Here is an 8,702-nt window from a genome sequence, read left to right as displayed (position 1 = left end):
AAAAAAAAAGAACTTTAGGACGGTGTGGTATTTTTCTTTTTTTTTTTTTAAAGGGTGGCATATGTGTAATTGGAATCCTAGGAAAGGAAACTAGAGAAAATGGAATTGTTTGAACATACGATAATGAAGAATTTCTCTCTCTCCCACTCAAAGACTTTAAACAACCCATCCAAGAAGTAGAGAACCCCAAGCAGATTACGTTCCAGTAATAAAAATACAACTAGATACATCATAGGCACCCTCCTGTAAAGCAAAGATAAAGGGCCAACTTTGGAGTCAGCCACAGAAAAAGCACACATTCCATGCCCAGAAGAACAAAGATATGCCTACATCAGACTTCTTATCAGAAACTGCACAAGCCAGACAAAAATGAATGTGTCTGTGGTGGATGAAAAAAAGTATCAATCCAGAGTCCTAGATGCCATGAAAAGAACTTTCAATAATGACCGATAAATTAATAATTTTTCAGGAAACTCAAAATTGAAATATTCATTACCAGGAAATTCACTCTATAAATTTTCAAACAAAATTCTTCAAGTAGAAGAATCTGATATCAATAAGGATCTTAGAAATGGTTACATTTAAAACACATATAATTGGTTTATATCTCAACCTGGTTTTGACTTTACTGTATAAACATAGACACATGTTGTACAAAAGTGGTAGAGGAACATGAACTGAACTTGAATCAAGTTCCAACAATCCTGAATGATTATAAATTTACTCAAAAAACAAACTCACATTGCTGAGTTTTGCATGTATCGAGGTCATTGGCAATTCTCCAATGACTGTGCATAGAATATAAAGTTTATTAAAAGACGAGTATTAAAGTTCTGCTAATTTGAAGTGTACTTTTGTGTTATTAAAACTCAGCAGGAACCACAACAGTTGTTTAGTACATAGGAAAAGAAAAAAAATATTATTTCAGGAGGTGCATGATGGAGGAAAGTATTTCATGATATAATTGATGAAATAATTTAGAATTGCTAATGTGTGGTGCTAATAAAAAAGAGCTATTCCTTTTTTGTCTTAAAAAAAGGATATTTTAGGTTTTATTTAGGTTTTAAATGCTTTCCAGTGTTCTCAACGGCATTGTGTCTCCCCAAAAGATAGGTAGAAATTCTAACTCCTGTATTTGACTTTCTTTAGAAATAAGAGTCTTTGAAGACATTCTTAGTTACCCTGACATTTACTAGGGTGGGGCGGGCTCTACTCCAATCAGAGCGGTGTCTTTTCAAAAAAGAGAAACTATGCAGAGAAGGACAGCCAGGTGGAGACAATGTTTGGGGCTTGAGGAAGCTGACTGCAGGAGCATGGCCTGGCTGCCACGTTGATTGTAACAAAGACCTGCAGAAGACAATGAGCTACTGTTGCCTAAAGCCCGCCACTTCCTGGAACTTGGATCCAGTGGCCCTAGGAAAGGAACACAGGGCTTCACTTGGTGCCAGGCCACAGGCAGGTGCTCCCGCCACCCCGTGCTATGCCTGCGGGGGAGGGGGGCTTGGTGTGTGCCGTTGAGTGGGAACTGACCCATAGCTGACTCTCCAGCGGGTTTTCAGAGATAGTAAACTACACGGGAGGAGATTGCCCAGCCTTCTCCTTCAGAGTAGCTGGTGGGTTCAAACCATGTGCCCTTGGGACTGGAGAATTCTGTTGTCAATGGTGCGGAGCCTATAAATAAGCAGTTCTTCATGCATCTTTGCGAAAGATTCCCAGGACCTTACGCTTCTCTCATCTCTGAAGAATGGTGGAGGGGAGACAGAAGAAGAACCCACTTGCTCACAAATGGGCACAGATCTCTTAGGTCAGAGGACAGTCTGCTGGGAGACTGATAAGACTTCAGTTCTCACTCAACACCATCACATTATAGATATGAGTCGTTGTTGTGTATGGAATCGGAACTGACTTATAAGCTGACCATCCAGCAGGTTTTCAGAGACAGTAAATCATACAGGAGGAGAAGTGGCCATCTTTCTCCTTAGAGCAGAATCCTGGTGGATTCAAATTGAATGGACCTCTCCAAATTACTGAGGAGCAATGATGTCAGTTTGAGGACTAAGGTCTGTCTGACTCAGGTCACAGTCTTTTCTTTATTAATTTCAATGAACATTTACAGAGACTTTGGATTTCCATTCATTCATTGTTGCATTTTTCTCCCTGCCCACCCTCACGCCCAGTTCGCTCTTCTCTTTGAAAAGCAAAGCTCCTTCATTGGTATACAATCCCCCTGCAGCCCCCAAGCCCCACCCTGAATATACTTCACTTTACGATCTTCATTCCAGACTCATGATAATCATAATACCCCAAAATATATTGCTTTTAAACTGTTCTCTCCCTCGTTGGTTTCAATGCAGTATACATAATTCATCCAGTTTTTCTCATTCTTACCCTAACCCTGATGTCAGTCCCATTCTACAGCACTGGCACTATGCAGTGTTTGTCCTTTTGTGACTGAGATATTTCACTCAGCAGAATGTCCTCCAGAGTCACCCATTTTGAGTAATATAGCATGAGTTCCTTGTTTTTCAATGCAGCGTAGTATTCCATTGTGTGACTATACCACAGCTTCTCTATACATTTGTTTGCTGACGGGTACTTGGGCTGTTTCCAACTCTTTGTTATTGTGAACAAAGCCTCGATAAACATGGGTGTGCATATATCTGCTTGGGTGGCAGTTATGGTATCATTGGGGTATATTTCCCACTAGTGGAATTGCTGGGTCAAATGGTTATCTCAAAAAAAAAATGGTATCTCTATTTGCAACTTTTTGAGAAAGCGCCATACTCCTTTCCACAGTGGTTGCAGCATTTTACACTCCCACCAACAGTGAATAAGGGTTCCCATTTGTCCACAACCTCGCCAGCATTTGATGTTTGTTGTTCTGTTAAATTTTGCTATTCTGACGGGGGTGAGATGATGTCTCATAATTTTGATTTGCATCTCTCTTAGAGCTAGGGATTTTGAACATTTCTTCATGTGCTTGTTGGCCATCTGAATGTCTTCTTCGGTGAAGTGTCTGTTCATATCCTGTGCCCATTTTTGGATGGGATTATTTACCTTTATCTTGTTGTGGTGCTCAAGTATTTTATAAATTCTAGATATAAGTCCCTTATCTGACATGTCATTACCAAATACTTTTCCCCAGTCTGTGGCTTCCCTATTTACCCTGTTGAAGTTTTTGCATGTGCATAGGGATTTATTTTTTTTTTTAATTTTTTTATTTTATTATTTTTGTGTGAGTGTACCATCAAATCAGATCTGACTGGTGTACTGGAGATTGTCCCTCCTTCCTCGGCAGAGCATCTGGTGGATTCAAACCGTGCGCCTCTGGGATTGTAGTTGCAGTTCTTTGCCACTGGGCCACCAGAGCTCCCCAGGGATTTGATTCTTAGAAGGTCCCATTCATCTATTTTATCTTCTCCTGGTTGTAGATTTTTCAGGATACTTGGAAGACTGTTTATGTTTTGGATTAGGACTACTAAAGTTCTTCCAAGCTTTTCTTTAATGAAGCTTATAGTCCTTGGTTTTAGTCCTAGGGCCGTGATCCACCTTGAGTTGGTTTTGTATATGGAGTGAGGTGTGGATCTTGTGTAAATCTTCTGCAGAGTGTTTTCCAATTTTGCCAACACCAGTTGTTAAAAAGGCTGTTGTTTCCCCACTTAACTGATTTCATCTCCTTGTCAAAAATCAGTTGACTGTAAATAGATGGACTGATTTCCGGGTTCAATTCTATTCCATTGATCTGCTTTTCATTGTACCAGTACCATGCCATCTTAACTACCACGGCAGTGTAGTAGGATTTGAAATCAGGGAATGAGATGCCTCCTACCTTTTCCCCCCTATTTTTAAGGAGTGCTTTGCTTATTCGGGGCTTCTTTCAATTCCAAATGAAGCTGGAGATTGCCTTTTCCATCTCCTTGAAGAATGGGATTGGTATTTGTATTGCACTGAATGTGTAAATTGCCTTTGGTAGTATTGTCATTTTCACAGTATTGAGTCTTCCTATCCATGAGCAAGGGATAGTCTTCCACTTCCCCAGGTCTCTTTTTGTTCCTTGTAGTTATGTTTTGTAATTTTCTTTGAATAGATCCTTTGTGCTTCTAGTTATATTTACTCCCAAATATTTTATAGGTCACAGTCTTTTCAATCACTTGCTAGACATCTGAGAGCTGGACAAGGAATAAGGATGACAGAAGAATCGATGCCTTGTAACTGTGGTGATGGAGAAGAGTGCTGAGTAATCCATGGACTGCCAAAAGAACAAACAGAAAAAAAAAAAAAGAACAAACAGGTATGTCTTGGAAAAGGTGCAGCCTGAGTGCTCCTTGGAGGCAAACATTACGAAGCTTGGTCTCACATGTTTTGAGCATGTTGCTAGGAGAAGCTATTTCTTAGAAAAGGATAACATGCTTGGGAAGGTGGAGGGTCAGTGAATGAGAGGAAGTCCCTCAACGAGGTGAATTGACAGTGATTGCAGCAATGCATTTAAGTGTGTCAGAGATTATGAGGATGGCGTGGGAGAGGGCTCAGATCTGTTGTTCATAGGGTTACTATGAGTTGCACTCAACTTGATAGCATCTAACAATGAGCCCTTTAGATCCCTTTATAGATGTGAGAGGATGCCAAAATCCCTTGCTGGTCTTGTGAAGATTCACAGCCTCAATTGCCAATGCTAGCCTACAGCCCTGACACCACTGTGGCGGTGTCCAGCACTGCCACTCAGCACTTCCAGGATGGTGCACTGTGGTACCATAATCAGGATCTCTCAGTAGGTGTCAGCTATCAAGGACCTCTCCAAAGAGCTAGAGCTAGGATCAGTTTAAACACTGAAGTGCACCTCACCCAAGCCATCGTATTTTCAGTTGCTTCCTATGTACAATGACAATGATCAAAGGAAAAGAAAAAAGATCAAAGAATCAATGCCTTAGAATTGTGATGCTGACAAAGAGAATATACACGTTTGTCAAGTGAGCATATGTGCCTTAGAGGAAGTACAATCAGGATGCTCCTTAGAGACAAGGATGGAAACTTCATCTCACTTTTAAGTATCTTATAGCTAATGTTAGATGGATCTTGGCTGAAAGCAGGGAGGAATATCTTATCTATGCTTCAGTGACTATGCAAAGGCTTTTGACTGTGGATCACAACAAACTGGCTGACTCTGAGGAGAATGGGAATCCCAGAACACTTGATGGTGCTTATGTGAAACCTGTACTTGGGCCAGGAAACAGTCATCAGAACAGAGCAAGGAAACACTGCATGGTTCAAAATTGGGAAGGGTATATGCCAGGAATGTGTTCTAGCTCCATACCTTTTCAATCTATATGCAGAACAGATTATTCAGGAGGCTGGGCTCTATGAGGAGGAATGTGGTATCAGGATTGGAGGAAGACTCATCAACAATCTGCGTTACGCAGATGACAAAACCCTGCTTGCTGAAACTGAGGAGGCCATGAAGTGCTTGCTGCAGAAGGTCAAGGATTGCCTTCAATATGGATTGAAGCTCAACATCAAGAAAACAAAGACTCTCACCACTGGGTCAATTGGTAGCATCATGACAGATGGTGGAAAAACAGATTATTAACAGCTTTAGTTTGCTTGGCTCCACAATCAACACTCTTGATACAAGCGTCCAGGAAATTAAATGAATCACGTTGGTTAAATGTGCTGTCAGAGACCTCCCCAAAGTACTGAAGAGCAATGATGTCAGTCTGGAGACTAAGGTGCACCTGATCCAGGCCATAGTCTTTGCAATTACTTGCTATGCATGAGAAAGCGGACAATGACTAGGGATGACAGGAGAATTGATGCCTTTGAGCTGTGGTGCTGGAGAAGAGTATTGAATATACCACGGTCTGCTGGAACACACAGGTTCGTCCTGGAGAAGTCAAGACCAGGTTGCTCCTTGGAGGCAAGGATTCTGAAGCTCCGCCTGACATACTTTGGACATGTTGCAAGGAGGGACCTGTCCTTGGAGAGGGACATCATGCTTGGGAGGGTGCAGGGACAGCCCAAGAGAGTAAGATCCTTGATGAGAGATTGATTCAGTGATGGGGGTAGGGACCAACAACATCCTAATCAAGAGGAGCCAGTCCTTGGAAAGAGACATTGTGTTGGGTAAGGTGGAGGGCTAGCACTATGGACAGTGGCTGTAACTGTGGACATGAACATGGAGGAGACTGGTCACTATCAGTCAGTCAGTTCAACAGCACTTCAACTAGCTGTAGCAGAAGTCTGGACAGTGAGGACATCCAGCTTCCACAGAGGGAAATGGGCCCTTCTTTACAATGAAGCAGTAGGGGTGGCATTTCTCCAAATACAAAAAAGTTCAGATAATGACAGGCCAAAAAGTGTTTTGCCACAGATATGGGCCTCAGGGATGCTAAACAGCGTGTGTAACTGAGAAAATGGAAACTTTGTGCCCTGGCTCACAAAGTCTGATTAGCAGAAGTGGGATGGTTGGCTGAGTGCCCGGAAAAAGTGCAGTGAGCATCCACCATCCCAGTCAGTCCTGCCTGGGGACGTTCTGGTCACTGTTGGGGCTCCTGGTCTGTGGTAACGGGCCCACACCGTCCAGAGTTCCTAGCTCCCCACAGACCCTCCTGTGCATAGCATGTTGTGGTCTTGTGTCTGGTTAATGGCCAAAGCCATGGTTTTCAGGTTCAGCTGAAGCGCCAGCAGGCCAGGATGCCTGCAGTGCCTTCCGTAGGACCCCCCAGAACTGCCTTTCTGTGTGGTAAAGGTGTTCTTCTGGCACCGTGGTTAAGCACTTGCCCCTCATCCTAATGCAAAGGTTGGAGGTTCAAACCCATGAAGCCAGTCTGCAAGACAAAGACTTGACAATCTGCCCTGTTCCGACTACAACTTCGACACCTTCTGGGGCTCCTTCTGTATCGATGTGACTGAGCTGACATGGACCCCAATTGGGGGATTTCAGCTGCCACAGCATCTTTCCTGCACTGAAGTCCCGTCGGCATCCATCCTATCAGCCCTAGTTGTGGTTCTTTGATTGCCGGCCCTCTGACCACAGCTCTGCCGTTGCATCTGCACACATTGATGAGTGAGGACATTGTGCCCCAGCTGCATCCCACAGGCCTGGAGCTGAGGCTCAGCTGCTCCGGAACAGACACTGTGCCGTTTCCCCAAGGAGCAGATTTATTCCCATTTTGTCTCTGCTAGAGAACAGCAGGAGTGACTCTAGAGGGAGGGATTGAGGTGCCCTAAGTACCAACAAGTAGCTCAAACACCCCACAATGAGACTGCCCACCCAGACAACTAGGTTTGTAATGCTGCTCTGGTGAAGAGCTAGCCCTGAAGATTGCTGGGTTCCTTGGAAACGGGACCTCATGTATGACCTGATGGGCTCTGAAATCACATACAGATCTACTTGCTCATCATGGACTGTTGTTAGGTGCCATCGAGTGGAGTATGACTCAATAGTAACCCTATGAACGACAGCTCTGAACCCTGTTCCATCCTCACACGTCCTGACACACAAGAGCCCATTGTGGCAGTCACTGTATCAATCAACCTGGTTGAAGATCTTCCTCTCTTTCACTGACCCTCCACATTCCCAGCATCATGTCCCTCTCCAAGGAATAGTCCCTCCTAGCAACACGCCCCATCATTCTTGCCGCCAAAGAGCACTCTGGCTGCACTCTCTCCAAGACATACCTGTTTGTTCTCGTGGCCGTCCCTGTTCAGTGCTCTTCTCCAACACCACAGCTTAAAGGCATCAATTCTTTGTCTGTCATCCTTTTCACTGTCCTGCTCTCAGCTGCATCATAGCAAGTAACTGGAAAGACTATGGCCTGAATCTGACACACCCAATATGCATTCTCAGTAATACTGACAAGTGCATCACAGATGGTATAAATGAAAGGATGTTTCTAAGTTCTTAAGGTGAAGATAAACTCAATTTTTCCAAGTGTCCATCAGAATGCACCATATTCTCAGTAAAGGAAACTTGGCCAAGAAGCTTGAAGGCAGCCTTTAACCTTGTATTAACATATATATGCAGACTCCAGATTTAAAACGGAGGGTATGCAAAGACATTTGTCAGTTTGTGACATACCAGAGTACATGAACAGTCAGGGCTCCACACTACTATATAATGCTGCATTTCTTGGTTTTATTTGAAACAGTGCATATTTTTAGCATTTTATGGTAGGATTTTTACACTTGTCATTTACACAAATTACAAGGTTCTGCTTCAAGTCTTAAAAAAAAATTCTAAAAATTCAGCCCATGTGCAGCACAAGAATATGCAAAACTACTTTACATTATACACACTTTTTATCAAAGGAGATACAAAATTCTGGCTTGTAGTTTTAGACAAATACAAGAAGCTTCAAACTAGACAACAAAGGGTTAACATTAATTTTCAAATATAAGTCTGCACTTTTGTGTTAGATTTCTCTGAGATGTGAATACCAAATGCCCAAGGGATTTTAGTTTTCCTTTTCTAAAGGAAAACGGACACATTTCCCTTAAAACAAGTCCCTCGGCTGAATGTGGCATCCTGCTCCCCTCCCCGCCCTTAGTGCCAGATACGTGCATCACGATAAAAACGAAGGGTAGGCCACTCGCATCCGGATGAGCACCTCATCCTTTTAGTGAACTCCTTGCCCACCTGTTTGCGGATGCCGTGGCTCTGCTCAACATCAGGCTGACATGACTGAGCATGCCGGGCAATCTAGGAA

The sequence above is a fragment of the Elephantulus edwardii genome, unplaced genomic scaffold (assembly GCF_000299155.1).
Source record: "Elephantulus edwardii isolate Elephantulus edwardi_28Jun2011 unplaced genomic scaffold, EleEdw1.0 scaffold00167, whole genome shotgun sequence".
NCBI classification, from domain to species: domain Eukaryota; kingdom Metazoa; phylum Chordata; class Mammalia; order Macroscelidea; family Macroscelididae; genus Elephantulus; species Elephantulus edwardii.
The sequence above is the reverse complement of the archived record's forward strand: the minus strand, read 5'-3'. Positions refer to the sequence as shown.